This window comes from Pelodiscus sinensis, chromosome 4 (genome assembly GCF_049634645.1).
Source record: "Pelodiscus sinensis isolate JC-2024 chromosome 4, ASM4963464v1, whole genome shotgun sequence".
In the NCBI taxonomy this organism is placed as follows: Eukaryota; Metazoa; Chordata; order Testudines; family Trionychidae; genus Pelodiscus; species Pelodiscus sinensis.
Window position 1 is genome coordinate 84,961,382 of NC_134714.1, and position 15,718 is coordinate 84,977,099.

A 15,718-nucleotide genomic window follows, 5' to 3' on the forward strand; every position below is an offset into this window, starting at 1 on the left:
ATTCCGAAAGAAGTTTTTTCGGAAGATCTCTTCTGAAAAAAATCTTCTTTTGAAAGACGCTTGCAGCCCAGACCTAGCATTGAGTTTGTTAACAGGAAGCAATCTGCCTAGAGATGTTAGCCCGAGTTAAAAATTAATTTGTTTAGGAGACAGATCCAGAGAAGACAAATAAAGAAGGTGGAGAGATTCTGCATGACCAGATCTTAACGCAGGATCTGACTTTATTTGTATTGGCATTTTTCTGTTGTAAAGCAGTTAGGTTGCTTTTTTAGATAAGGATTATGTGGATAGGCCTAGCTCATGACATTTGCATCATTGCATTTCAAAGAAAGTTTACATAGGTGTTAATGGATTAAGTTATGGAAAGAAAAGGATTATTTTAACAAAAAACAGGACTAAGTAGCACTTTAAAGACTAACAAGATGGTTTATTAGGTGATGAGCTTTCGTGGGCCAGACCCATTTCCTCAGATCAAATAGTAGAAGAAAATTGTCACAACCGTATATACCAATTATTTTAACTGATTTTTTGGGGGTGTTGTAGACATCTGAAGACTCTGATCTTTATTTTTTTTTAAATAACCTATGTTACTAATTAATACATTTGTTAAATACAAATGGTAATACAAATGGTAAATTGTTAAAACTAGAAGAAGTTTTCCATGGAACTTGTTTATTTGTTTGGCTTTCAATTAGAGTTGGATTCCAGACAGGTGATTTCCATTCAATTTTAGAATTTGTTTAGGGAGGGGCATTAAGGCCAGATCTTTTCTATATGGTATAGTTCTGTCTCTTATGAGTCAGTGGGTATACTAGATGTGTTGCAGGATGAAGACTATATTTGCAAGCTTTTTAAAACTGGATCTGCCTACAAACTCTGAAGCCATATGTTAAAGTGCTGCTCTGGACCTTCTACTCTTTGCGTTGGTGATGCACACTATGTGAAAGTTTGAAACGTTCACAACTTTTATCTGTGTTTACAGGTTTCTGTTTCACTGGCATAGTGATCCTAAACATTCATTTAAAATACCCATCACCAATCACCTGGGCTATGTCTACACTGCCCCTGTTTTGCACAAAAAATATGCAAATGAGGGAAAGTGTGGAATATCGCCATGCCTCATTTGCATAATTAATGAGGCTCCGTTTTTGCACAAGAGCTGTTCTTCCTTTATGCGGAAAAACAGCTTTTGTGCAAGAGGGGGTTTTGGCACAAAAAGGAGCCGTGTAGATGGCTCCTTTTTGTGCAAAAGCCTCTTGCGCAAAAAGAGAGCCTCCTTAATTATGCAAATAAAATGCGGTGATATTCCACGCCACGCTTCATTTGCATGAACCAGGGGTTTTCAAACTTTGTGATACCGTGACCCCCCTGTAAGTTGTGCACAACCCCCCAGGGAGAAACGCGGGCATAAGCTTTTCCTCAAGAAGGCTACAGTGTAGCCATAGCCCTGATGTTTTACTTCCCTTCCTATTTTTCACATCTGTGGTTTTATTTGTTTTCTGTGTTGCTTTATTACTTATTTTTACTGTTCTATGTTTGTGCATTATTAATCAAATTAAGAGTTGACATCACAGAGAAAATATATCAGCGTGAGTGCATGACTTTTTCTTTTCTTTCCAGTGTAAGTAAATATTTGCAAGGAGAGCATGACTGTTTCCAGTTGAATTATAGATTACTTTAGCATCTTAAAGCTGAGCTATGTCTGGATAACAGCCTGAGTTGTTAGAAAGAATGATAAAATACATGTAGTCCCAGGGTAGAGTTAATTTTCTTTTTATTTTATATTAAACAACATAAGCATTGCTTCTTGTTAATTATCCCACGTTTTAAAATGTATGGCTTCCCTACCTACAAGCTGTTTAAAATATATCTATATTTATATCTAGTTTTTTGTTTGTTTGTGCTGGTGGTGCACATAAGAAAATTCAATCTACCCAAGGATGGAAAATGGTAGCGGGAACACTGCTTATTACTACAATGTTTCCATTTCACAGTTGTGTTTCAGAAACCCTAGGCTACTACTAAACACTGTTTCTGGCAGAAATGTATGGCCAGGATCAGCCAATATAAATGACATTGAACAATCTTGAGACATAATGTTGCCAAGTTATCAGCTCTGTGGCACAATAGATTGCTCTGTGGTTTTTTTTAACTATCGGGTGAATCCTAAGTATAAATGTAGCATGCAACAAAATAGCTGTTGTTTTAGAATGACGTGCCATGAATTTCTCACAGGGGGTGCCACTTTCAAGAGTGAAAATTAAAGTGGGTGATATTAGGTGTATTGGTGATAGGGCATTTCTCCCTTATATATTTCTATATAGTCTAATTTAAGGGCCTACAATTATGAGAGTGCCTAGGGCCTACGAATAACTTAATCCGGCCTTGTTCTGATGTCTCCTCCTCTCAGAAAGGATCTGCAATTGCAAAAAACAATCCTTCAACCATTACCATAGGTTCAAAATGGATATTTATATGAAATTATTACTCCCATGAGGTCCAGAAAAACATAAACAACTAGAATTTAGTATAGTGGTTGAAGTAAAATGTGTGGTTTTACTAACACATTAAGTAAGTGAAGCATAACCTTGAATTTCCTCCAGAATAGTTGTAATGTTGGTTAGGGTTACCAGGTAGCTTCATAAAAAATACCGGACACACTTGATAGTGGGGAGGGAGCAGAGTTGACCGGGAGGAGGTGAGGGTGGGGGAGACAGGAAGCAGGACTGGTGCGGGGGGAGTCAGGGGCAGTGAGGGAGATCGGGGGGGCAGCCGGCGGGAAGCAGGGCTGGTCGGGGGAGGGTCGGGGGCAGCAGGACTGTATGGGGGAGATTGGGAGGAGAACCAGCTGGAAGGAAGCAGGGCTTGCCGGGAGGGTCAGGGGGAGCAGGGCTGGCTGGGGAGGTGGGGGGAGGGAGAGATGGGGAGGGGAGAGAATTGTCTGACAGGGAGTGGGACTGACCCGGGCACATGCAGATTCCAGGGCGCTGCCCATCCTGCGCACAGTCCTGGCGAATCACAAGCAAGTCTGGCTACGGCTCCACAACGCACTTGAACAGTGCTCAGGAGCACCGACAGGGCTTCTCCTTGTCCCCAAGGCATCACTTCTACATCAGATGCAACCAGAGGCTCCCAGCGCCGATTGTGCCCCGCCGCCCAGCCACTCGCCCTGCCCCCGCCAGACTTCTGTTGGGCACCCAGCCGGAAAACCAGAAAATATTGGACATTGCACATGTCTGGTATTTTCTGATTTTTTTTACCAGACAGGGGGCCCCAAAACCGGACTGTCCTGTTGAATACCAGACACCTGGCAACCCTAATTCTTGGTGTATGCGAGTACCCAAACAAATGATCAAGTCTCTAAACTATAATGTTCTCAGGACGGTCAACAAAGGGAAATTTTGTACAAACCTTGATATTAAATGATTCCTTAGAATAAATACAGTAATGTCAGTCCCACAAGATTATAGAGCCTGACCCTGGAACCTCATTCTGGGCCTTGTGGTCCTACTCCAATGGAATCCCATTCCTATATATTAAATAGATTTTTTAATAGCTATTATTGCCAAACAGAAGAGTTTCAGAAGTAGGGAGCTTTCTCTGATGCGAGCCAGTATTGCACCTTTATTCAAACATGTAGCCTTTACAATTGTTACAGCATTCATTTCAAAGTAGAATTCAAGTCTTTAGGAACAGTGGTACTCTCAGGTCAGAGAAGTCATGTCAACTGTAATGAGAATTGCTAGGTAGCTTGATGGTTGTCAAGGCATATACAGGCAGTCCCCGACTTACGCGGATCCGACTTATGTCGGATCCGCACTTACGAACGGGGCTTTTCTCGCCTCGGAGCTCGCGGGCGGCGGGACCGCCCAGAGTGCAGCGGTCCCGCCACGGCGTCCTCCGGGGCGAGAAAAGCTGCTCCGGGTCTCCCTGGTGTGCTGGGGGGGACTCCCCAGCACAGCAGGGAGACCTGAGCAAAGCCGCACAGGCGGCGAGACCCCGCTGCCCGTGCGGCTTTGCTCCTTTGCCCCGGAGCAAAGCCGCACAGGCGGCGGGGTCCCCCGCCTCTGCAGCTTTGCTCCTGTCTCCCTGCTGTGCTGGGGGGTGAAGTCCCCCCCAGCACAGCAGGGAGACCCGAGCAAAGCCGCACAGGCGGTGGGACCCCGCTGCCCGTGCGGCTTTGCTCCTTTGCCCCGGAGCAAAGCCGCACAGGCGGCGGGACCTGTGTGCCTCCGTGGCTTTGCTCGGGTCTCCCTGGTCTGCTGGGGGTGTGGGTGGGGGCGCAGCCAGTGCGCCCTCCCCCCAGCAGACCAAGCTTTTGTTGCGGGACGCCTGGGGTAGAGCAGCTGGGGTGCTGCCGGGTTGGTCCCGTGGGGACCTACCCGGCAGTGCCCCAGCTGTTCTGTCCCAGGAGTCCAGATTCAGCCGCTGTTGAAACTGATCAGCGGCTGATTCCAGGAAGCCTGGGGCAGAGCAACTCTGCCTAGGGCTTCCTGTAGTCAGCCGCTGATCAGTTTCAGCAGCAGCTGAATCTGGAGCCAGTTCCGACTTACATACAAATTCAACTTAAGAACAAACCTATAGTCCCTATCTTGTACATAACCTGGGGACTGCCTGTATTCTCCAAAATCTGTGTATTGGAGATTTGGACTTTAACTTCTGTTAATTTTCAGCTGGTCTTCGCAACAATTTAGTGCCCAGAGAAGAATAGAGGATAATATATTTTAGATGTCTATATTTAAAGGATGATCTTGCTTCCTACTCTGGAGGCATACTGCTGGGTGGACTTAGTGGGATGAACAATAGGAAAATGTATTTGTGTTTACCTGCAAATTTCCATTCTTCAAGTAATACATTTCACACATAAATCCACTCTGAATAAAAGGATTATCCACAAAATTGGTATTTGAAGATTAAAATTTATTTAATTTGGGGAAACTAGTTTTTTCTTCAAAATATGTTTAGCACAATTTGTAATGTAGGAAAACAGAACTGAATTATTGTGGCTGTGGAAGTTGTCTCAACTGAAAGGAAGTTCAGGCAGTGGGGCATTCCTCAGCTGCCTATGACTGACAGGTCTGGTTCTGCTTCCCAGCTGCAAGCAGGCTTAAGAACCCCCCCCTCCCCATGGATCTGTGGACCTTATTAATAAAAGAAAAAATATGTACCTGAATACAGTGAATTTCCCTGTTGCTTTGATCCCATGATATAGTTGTTCTCCATGTATTTGATCCTCAGATCAGATTGTCTGCTGATGTGTAAATGTGATATTGGAGCTAATTTTCTGCTGGAATTCCAGAAGGATCAATATGTAATGGCCCATACTGTGTTAGGGATGGGGCCTTTGGGGGCACCTAAACCTCCTAAGTATTTGAAGATCTCCTGTTGGAATGGGAGGCTCTTGCTTCATATCTGGTGGGTGTGCCCTGCATGCAGCCGTTTCACTGGCTAGCCCAGAACCATCAGACTGTGCCTGACTCCAGGACTGTTTTCCATCTGAGCATTTGTGGTGATGTCAGATGCTGTGAGAAGGGACATGACTTGGCAGGACAAAGTCTGCAGAAAGTTCAACCCCACATTTGGACTAAAGCCTCAGAGGGAATTAGATCTACACATGCACTATGTTGCACAGACTGTTATACGCCCTCTCACACGCTCTTTTACTGTCACACAAATCCTCTCTCAGTTGCACAGACCTTTTAACCTACCCCGCCCATTATTTTTCATGTTGCAGCTTTAAAGAAGATTTTCAGTTTCCTTACAAGCTGTTGCAATACAGGGAGTTTCTTCTGCAGTGTTTAGTTGAATTTGGCTCATATAGCAGAATTTAGCTGGTTGTGCTGACTAGAACCAGGCAAAATATGGCCAAATATTTTGCAGGCTTCCTTCACACAGAGCTCCTAAAGTCCTTGCTCCTGACTTGCAGTGAACCCCTTCCTCTATTCCAGTACTTTTCCCTTGTATTTTTACAGCTCTGTCAGTACCCCTAAATACTTTGCGGTACTGCTTGATAATTCATTTCTGGGTTCCCCAGTCCAGCTCTACTGCTGCACCTCAGCTTTGACCCTACTTTTCCATTATCTTAAGTATCAAAACAGTAAACACTGCCAAAATATTTGTTTGTTTGGACATACGGGGACTGGATGGAGATCTGCAGTAGATGACTCATTTCTTTTGAAGTGACTATCTAGTGAATTAAGGCTCCAATCCCAATATCTATCTAATTTATGTTTTTTACATAGGCCATGTTAATATGGTATCATTATGCCTGGCCACTGTATGTAGACTAGGGATGTTAAATATTGGTTAATTGAATAGTCGATTAACCTCATGAATTCTTATTGGTTACTTGACTATTCTGTAGTCCCCAGCGGGGGGGCAGCAGCCAGTGAGCTCCAGCCCTACTCCCAAGGAGCCCCCTGCTACTCTGCACTGCAGCCTCTGTATTCGAGGCAGCAGCATTGAGTGCCAGGTGGGAACTGGTCCATGAGAGGAGCCAGTTTTAAAAGACAGCTCCCCTCGCAGACTGGCTAGCAGCCCTGTTCAGGGGTGGTTGTGAGCTCCCAGACCCAGCGCGAGCCAGAACGGAGCTGAGCTGTCTGCCAGCCTGCTAAAACATTTACTGGTGGGAGGGTGTATGTGAGGGGGAGAAATGCATGTAGTCTATAGCATTAACCTGTAAGCTTTTGCTTATTGGTTAATCGACTACACCAGAGGTTCTCAAACTTTGTGATACTGCGACCCCCCTCTAAGTTGCTTGCGACCCCCTCCAAGTTGCTCATGACCCCCCGGGGGGTCAGGACCCACAGTTTGAGGAACACGGGACTACACCATTACATCTCTAATGCAGATGGGTGTTATTGCTATTAATGGGAGTAAAAATATTTCCCTGCTGGTCTTTGGAATCTTCATGATTTTCCTGTCTGTTTCTCAGCCCGATACCAAATCTTTCTCCTCCTTTATTATCATTTATTTATATTGGAATAAAAATCAGTCAGGGCCTATACAGGCACTTCGTAAAAAAGTCAATACTCCAAAGAGCATACAATATAGGTTATGGCAGGATGCAACAAGTTGGTGAAACAGACAGTAGAAAGGATGGAAGATGATTTAAAAAAACCCAAGTATGTTGCTGTACAGTAAGTGTTACTATCATTCCTCTCCTACTCCCCGTATCTCTCTCCTTTTTGTTTTCCTCTTACACCTTGCTGCTGGGGCACAAGTAGTTGCCCAATTTTGTAGAAATTAGAGAGGCAACATACCTGCTTTATAGGGTATGTCTAGACTACATGGCTCCGTTGACGGAGCCATGTAAACTAGTTAACCCGGCATAGGCAAAGAAGCGGAGATTTAAATAATCCCTGCTTCATTAAAATAAACATGGCCGCCGCGCTGTGCCGACGATCAGCAGATCCGGCACAGCGTGGCAGTCTAGGCGCGGCTCTGTCAGCTGGGGAAGCCTTTGCTGACCAATCCCTTATGCCTCGTGAAACGAGGTTTACAGGATCAGTCAGCAAAGGCTTCCCTAGCTGACGGATCTGCGTCTAGACTGCCACACTGTGCCGGATCAACTGATTGTCGGCACAGCGCGGTGGCCATGTTTATTTTGATGAAGCAGGGATTATTTAAATCCCCGCTTCTTTGCCTGTGTTGGGTAAACTAGTTTATATGGCTCTGTCAACAGAGCCATGTAGTCTAGCCATACCCATAGAGATTGAGGCTTGGGAGTAGGAAGCAAGAAGTCCTGAGTTCTAGTGCTGGCTCAGCTGCTGACTCACCAGATAACTTTGGGCAATTCATTTGCCCTCCCTGGGTCTCTGCTTCCCTGGGATAACTTTCCTGTGTACTTTCTATCATTTGTTAAACGCTGGTGATAGGTTAGGCCATCTTCTTTCCCAGAGGAATTAGTGACAAGTAGAGTTTCAGACCAAGGAGTTGTGCTGGGGCATTCTGGGGAATCCGGAAGATGTTAGCTTCATTTTTTCATTGTAATTCTTCTTCCCTTTTCTCTTCTTGTGTAGTTCTGGGCTGCAGAAGGCCTTTGACTGGCAAGGATCATGACAGTGGTCCCCCCTATCTTCCAGGGTGGTTTATTTATTTTTTTTAAAGGTGGTTCATTTGCTTGTTTCCAAAGGGCTTTGCAGATGAAAAGTGTGACTCTACCTTGCACTAACCTGCTGCATGCTCTTTGTTTGTGTGGACTCTTCTGATGCACCCTAACAGTTCCTCAGTGCACATTGATCTAGTCCTGTTTCAAAGTTAGGATAGATCATAGCACACCAAGGAGCTGTTAATGCCTGTCAGCAGGATCCAAAGGGACAGTCAGTGCATGGCAAGCCATTGCAGGATTGATTTGATACCACAGGTTGCTGTGGTCTAAATGTTCATATAGACAAGCCCTGAGGCAGCCATTGTCCACACCTGGATTGAGCTCTCTGCCAAAGTCTAGCAGAATTTCGGCAGATGACACCATGGGAAACTCCAGACCAGTAAACATAACTTTATGAAATCCTGACACTATTCTCTAACTCATCCCCAACTCTGAGCCATAGGGAACAAATCAACCTTTCTCGTCATCACTTACTCATTCAGGAGAGCTGGCGTTTACAGGCAAACAGGAAAAGTTGCCAAAGGGAGTCCTGTGTACAGTGTGAATGAACTTGAGTAACCCCTTATCCTTTCTTCTTCTCTCAGTTACAGGACCAAGGGCATCCGGCAACCCAGAGGGAGGGAGGGAGCAGAGAAGCACAGCCCGTTCTGAGAATTCACTGGCCTCAAAGTACTAGTGCTTGCTTACTCTGTCACTGTTTGTGCTCTTGTGGGGCCTTCAGGCCTCCCAGATCCTGGATGGGAGGGAGATCAGGGCAAAGGCAAACTCTCAGCCATTGGCACTGAAGGAAAAAAGAAACGAGAGAAACAGGCAGAAAGGGAGGCTTTGCTGCAGGAACAGCTAGGTGAGCTGGATAATTGTTTGCTGCTTTCAGGGCAGATACTGGGGTGGCTTCATTTTTTTCTCTGAGAACTTTGTGGACCCTGTTGTGAGATTGGAATTGGCCATATTTGAACCCAGTCTGTTTTGGGGTTTGGGAATGAGCATTCTTAGCACAAAGATGCCCATGAGCTCTCCAGGAAGGGAACAATCCCGGGTTCACCAAAGGATGTAGGATAATGTGAGATATTATGGTCAGTGGGACATCTGTAGGGATAGAAGGGCAAGAGCTGCCAGAAGTGTGCCTGTATACTGAAGTGGAGTGGAGAAAAGTCCCCAGGGTCTGATCCTGGCTTGGCCTGGATTACTATATTTATTATTTGCATTGTGGTAGTATCTAGGGGGACAGGCCCTATTGTGCTAGGCCTGTGCAAACATAACAAAGAGACAATTCCATGTCTGTCAATTATTAGAGGGGTAGCCATGTTAGTCTGAATTTGCAAAAGTGACGAGGAGGCCTGTGGCACCTTATAAACTAAAGCTGCGTCTAGATTGGCGTGACTTTCCGGAAATGCTTTTAATGGAAAAGTTTTCTGTTAAAAGCATTTTCAGAACAGAGCATCTAGATTGGCACGGACGTTTTTCCGCAAAAGCACTTTTTGCGGAAAAGCGTCCGTGCCAATCTAGACGCGCTTTTCCACAAAAAAGCCCCGATCGCCATTTTCAGGATAAGGGCTTTTTTGCGGAAAACAAATCTGAGCTGTCTACACTGGCCATTTTGCACAAAAGCTTTGCGCAAAAGGGACTTTTGCCTGAACGGGAGCAGAATAGTATTTCCGCAAGAAGCACTGATTTCTTACAGTAGGAAGTAAGTGCTTTTGCGGAAATTCAAGCAGCCAGTGTAGACAGCTGGCAAGTTTTTCCGGAAAAGTGGCTGATTTTCCGGAAAAAGTGGCAAGTCTAGACACAGCCTAACAGATTTATTGGAGCATAGCTTTCGTGGGCAAAGACCCCCTTCATCAGATCCATCTGACAAAATGGGTCTTTGCCCACGAAAGCTTATGCTCCAGTAAATCTGTTAGTCTATAAGGTGCCACAGGACTCCTCGTCGCTTTTGCGAATTCCATGTCTGTTACTTCAGTTCTGTATTTCTTCCTGCCTGGGATAAAATTAATCTGGTTTGAAGCCTCTTCCCATTGCTCCTTTATCATATAAGAAACATTCTGGGGGCTTCTCATGCAAACCAACTCAGTAGACAGGTATTGGTAAATATCTCGGGGCTTCTCTTCAGTTGGGGCAACATTCAGTGGTCAGAACGGTTCGAGGAAGTTCAGAGGAATAACCTGACTCTCCCTTGACAGTCTCATTCTTCCCTTGCTTTGCTTAGAAGAGGCTACTGCAATTGATAGAGGCAAGGGAGAGGTTTCATCTGTACCAGGCTGTTGGGAAGCTGTGGGCAATTATTTGCATCATCAACATTAAAGGCAAGAATGAGTCCCATTTGTACAGCTATTTCACATGTCTTGTCTCTTAGGATTACTCCCTAGAGGGAAAATTCCAGGACATTGGCAAGATTGCTTTTCAGTGTTCTAAATACTGGAATGGTGCTTTCCCACTTTCCTTTCTTCCACAGTCTAGTAGATCTAACCATTAAAATCCCCCCCCCGCGCTTCCTAGTTTCATCTAACTCAATCTCTCTCTCACACAAATTAAGTCCTCCTTTCCTTGGTACTTAACACTTCTCAGATACTGTTATGTCTCCCTGCCATTCCAGTCTTTCATTAGACAAGCTGAATGTACTTAATTGCTTCAGTCTCTTCCTTCTGTTGCTTTTTTCTGTACTCCTTTCATTTTGTGGACATCTTTCTGGTACTGAGAGGTCAAAACTACTATATTATTTCAGATGGGGTCTCCCAAAAGCTATATGGGGAGATTCTATTCTCTGTTCCAGAAACTTAGACCTGAACCTAGAGCTGATCTCAGTTTCCCCAGAACTATACTGACAGGGACTATCTCCCTGCTCTCTGAATGTTTATACAGTTCATAATTGAATTATTTTTCCCATAATTGAATTAATTGAAGCTCTGTTTCCCCATGCTGAATCTCACCTTATTTTCTTGACTCTATTTTTTTTCCCTGTGTGTCTAATTTCTCTAGGTCCCTTTGGATTATTTCTTTTTCCTGAAAGGGTGTTAGCAACTCCTTCCAGTTTAGTATGATCTATGCCTGTCATTAACAAGAAGTATCTACCTTCTTAACTGATACTTGCTGATGATATTAAATCAGACCATCTGTACATTGGTTTCATCAGCAAAGCCTGCAAAAAGGGTTCTGTAGAGCACAGGAGAAACAAGTGAGCCAGTGAGAACTGGAAAGAACCCCTTGCTTCCAGAGACAAGCTCAGAGGAAGTACTAATGTCTTTCAGGAAGTTGGTGAAAATCTGCTAGATAGTATAAAAGAGAAGATGCTCATTAGAGCACCAGGACACTGGGCCCCATCCACTCCTCTGATGGGAGAGAATGGGTCTGCCTGTGTATGTTTTTATGCTGTCCTATCATATGGCAAGCTCATACTTAGGGTATAACAGTTATTTTGTGGGACCCTACTAGATGCATAACCCAAGCCAATGCTTTGTTTTTTATTTCAGTCATTCAGACCTGTAACTAGTTTTCTATGAACATGCCAGGGTCAGAAATGAACCATTGTCAATTAAGATTTCAGAAAACTTTTTTGTAGGATACTGTGGTCCCAGCTTTCAGAATGAGGATCAAATTTGTTCTTAGATGCCCAAACGTGAATTTTACAAGTTTGAACAAATTTAGGAGCCTAAGTACAATATATGGGCACATGCCTTAAGTGTCTACATATGAAAGTTAGGACTCCCTGTCAAATGCGCTTGTTCACTTAGTTATATTCTCAAAGACTCCAGCGCTGGTACACAGGAGTATATGTAATTGCCTCCAGGTGGATTTGAACCTGGGACCTCTGGAGCTGAGTAGAGGAGCCTCCACCCTCTCAGCTAAAAGCCAGCTGGCTCCCAGCCCATGCTGTAGACTGACATCTCTTGATCTTAATTGTTGCTGTGGTCTAGGTGCCACTGTATTGGTCAGTGAACCACACTAAGGGTATGGGTTACATACTTTCCCTCAGTGAGGAAGCACATCCTGAGCTTCAGAGACCCAGTTCAGATACTGGACGAGCCCCTACTTGTAACCACTACCAGGCAGATTTGAACCTGGGACCTCTGGAGTTGAGTATAGGAGCCTCTGCCCTCTGAGCTATAAGCCAGCTGGCTCTCAGTCTTGTGCTGTACAGGTCTCTTGATCTTCGCTGTTGCTGTAGTCTAGGTGCCATTGCATTGGTCAGTAAACCACGCTAGGGCTATGTCTACACTGGCAGGTTGTTGCGCTAGAAGTATGCAAATGAGGCTAAGCGTGGAATATTGCCGAGCCTCATTTGCATACCTAATGAGCCGCCATTTTGCGGAAGAGGCTCTTGTGCCAGAAGGAGCTGTCTACACTGCCCCTTCTTGTGCAAGAAAAACCCTCTTGCGCAACGCCATCGTTCCTGAAAATAATCAGCGTAGCGGCATTGCGCAAGAGGGTTTTTCTTGTGCAAGAGGGGGCAGTGTAGACAGCTTGTTCTAGCGCAAGAGCCTCTTCTGCAAAAGTGGCGGCTCATTAGGTATGCAAATGAGGCTCGGCAATATTCCACGCTTAGCCTCATTTGCATACTTCTAGCGCAACAACCTGCCAGTGTAGACATAGCCTAGTTGTGTGGGATACATATACACAAAGGCACAATTCCACTGACACATGGCGAGAAGTGCACTTGTGAGCACATATACATGAGGATGTGCACACAAGTACAGTTTTTTGAGCAGAGAGTGTTCATGCACACAGAAAAGTGCATGCAGGAATAACCCTCCTAATACAGTCAGGGGTATGTAGACACAATTATATTTGCAGACATATCGATGGATGCACATACATGCCATACAGGCGCTGTCCCTCTGTCACACGTTCTTTCAGCAAGTGGCTGGCCAGTGCTGCAGTGACATAGTGTTCTAGCCAGCATCCGTGTTATGTACCACCCCACAGATTTTCACAAGCTTCCTAAAAGGCCTCAGCACTTCCTTTAAGAATTTGCTTCGGGGAAGAAAGAGGCTCCTCCAATTCTTACTGACTCTTGTCTCTCATTCCTTGTGCCATCTACGACACCAGGCTCTGTTTAGGGGCACACAAGCCTGGAACAGGGACTATCTGTACAAAGCTAATATGTAGTTTCTGAGGAAGTTTTTGTGGCTCCTGAGACTCAGGGCTTCTCACAGAATGCATTGGTCCCTCCAGGAAGGGCAAGGGGCTTGGTGGGACTGAGAGTGAGTGAGAGAGACAGTCATACTTAGCAGGGGAAAAGTCATTGTGACTACTTTCACGCTACTTGGTTTATTGTGCACAAACTGAACTCTGCCCAAAGTAATTTCCTTTACTTGTAACTTTTGTGGCTAGGGAAGAGAATTCCAGGCAGCTGGGACTGTTGGTCACTGATCAGATGGAAGATTTCTGGAATGAATGGAGGGGAAGTTCTTTTGGGAACTGGAATGGAACTGTTGCTTGTAGGATGGGGTAGGAGCTCAGGCAGTGAGGTTAGTGCCTGTGGAGGAATGGATAAGAACTGTGGCTCTATAGAGCAGTGGTTCCCAACTTTTTTTATACTGAGGACTGGCAAACCCATTCACAGACTTTTGGTGGACCTGTATCATTTTAGTCAAATATTTGCATATTCATTATGCAAATAATGAACATTCAAATATGCAAATAAAATGTTACCAGTATGCCAAAAGTTTGTGACTGGATTTGCCGGTCCGTGGTATAAAAAGCCCCGGCTCGCAGTGCCAACCCCAACCCCTAGAGCCCCTCATCCCACCACTACCCCCCAGCACCAGCCATTGACCCCAGAATCCCCTGCACCCAACCCCCACCCCAGTTCCAGCCTCTTGCCCTCAGAGTTTCCTAGTGCCGACCCCCCAACCCAAATGCCTCAATGCCAGCCTTCTGTTTCCAGAGCCCCACTGCACCCAATCCCCCCCAGGTCTCCCGTGCCAGCCCCAGTCCCCAATGTTGGCCCTTTCCCCTGTGCCAGCTCTGCCCCCCAGTCCTCACTACTAGTCCCAGTACCAGCTTCCCATCCTGGATGTCACTGTGCCCTTCCGTGACAGCACCATGCCTCTTAGAGCCCCATATCCCCAGAGCCCCCCCCGCACTAGCCCAGTCCCAAGAGTCCTCCATGTCTGCCCTACCCGCCTCACCTAGCCGTGCTGCTGCCTCCTAGCTGCCAGCTGAGCAGAGTGTTTCCCTGCACGGTGGGAGGGCTGCAGGCAGCCCATAGTGTGCCGTGGCAGCTGGGCTCTGTGTGGTGCTTGACCCCAGTTGAGTGCTGCGGTAGCTGGGCCCCTGCTGAGTGCAGCTGCAGTGGTCAGCTGGGGCCAAGCACTATGTGGAGCTTGGCTGCTGTAGTGCTCACAGTAGCTGGGCCCCTGCTGAGCACCATGGCAGCTGGTTCCATGCCAAGCTTTGCCCCAGCCGAGCAGTGCAGCTGCCCATTACGTGGCCCTGCCAGCCAGGTCATGTAGCAGCCTCCAGAGCCTGCCCCAGTAGGTACAACCAGGGCCAAGGTGAGCCTGCCCCCAGTAGGTACAACCTCACTGTGGCCCTGGCTCCAGCCTCAGCACACACGGTTGCCTGCTGGGCCACTCACCCTGCTGCTGTGTGGGGAACACCAGTGGGCAGTATGCCCGGAAGGCAGGGATTCGTGGCCTGCTGCCAGTCTGCAAATCGGTGGTTGGGAACTGCTGCTATAGAGACTTCTGTGTGGGACAGGATTAGAACCATGGCCGTGGGAGTGGGAACGCTGGCTGCATGGGCTCTGTGGGTAAGAGGGTGGGAGCACTCACTTCAGGGCACAAGACGGAATGCTGTGGTTTGTATCATGGTGTTTTATGGGTACTTTGCCTGCAGTTTGAAACACAAGGGTTACCAAAGTGCTGAATTTGAGACATTCAGTCTCTGAATTGTTCTGCTGTCTCCAGGAGGGGTGGGGGCAGAAGCTGGTTCCAGCATATCTCGGAAGTGCTTGGCGCCTTGATCTGACACATGAATATCAGTCATGAGAACAGTGGAAGAACTGCTTCCCCCAGCCTTTCACCTAGATGACTTCCTCATTGGAAGCTGCAATCAGTGGAGTTCTCTGTTTCATTTGCTGCATTTGGAAGTGGGGGGTTGCCCTGTCTTATCGTTTTTTGCCAGCTCTGGTTTGCTGGGACCAACAGATGGAGCAGCACAGCAGGCTGTATCGGGAAGATAAAGTTTTCCTTTTGCAGGTACAATTAGTATCACATTTTTACATCTGTAATTGAATTTTAGGTGCAAATCTGGGCACTTGTACTTTTTAACTACCCAATTGTTGATACAAAAGGGAGGTAAAACCTCAACCCTTTGAACATGTAACCCTAAAGCTTTATATTGCTTCCTGTGACACCTGGCCACTTGTAGAGTGAGTAGAAGTACAGCTTTCAGTAGGATTTGCCTAGCCCTGTGCTAAGGTGGAAAGTGAGTCACTACCTCTTTGTCTTTGACTTATTGTTAGTGTTAGTGCATGGAATGGGGACACTTGATCTGGTTTTATAACATGAAAACGATGATTTATATTCATGGTGAGCATACAGAGATTCCATCTTAATGTGAGAAAGGAATTAGAAAAGATACTTTAAAAATTGAAAATGAAAATCA

The 15,718-nt window shown here is 46.0% G+C and overlaps 1 protein-coding gene across 5 annotated transcripts in view; it reads left to right on the plus strand.

Annotated features, from left to right (window-relative positions):
- The window catches only part of NR1H3 (nuclear receptor subfamily 1 group H member 3), a 79,770-nt gene that overhangs the window by 24,760 nt on the left and 39,292 nt on the right, over positions 1 to 15,718 (plus strand). For 2 of the 5 annotated variants that reach the window (XM_075927664.1, XM_025190880.2), the window contains exon 1: positions 14,895 to 15,309. The exons of the other annotated variants lie outside the window; for them this stretch is intronic. The gene's annotated coding sequence lies outside the window, so the exon portion shown is untranslated. Of the gene's footprint in view, positions 1 to 14,894; positions 15,310 to 15,718 lie in introns of those variants that run through there. 5 annotated transcript variants of the gene reach the window in all.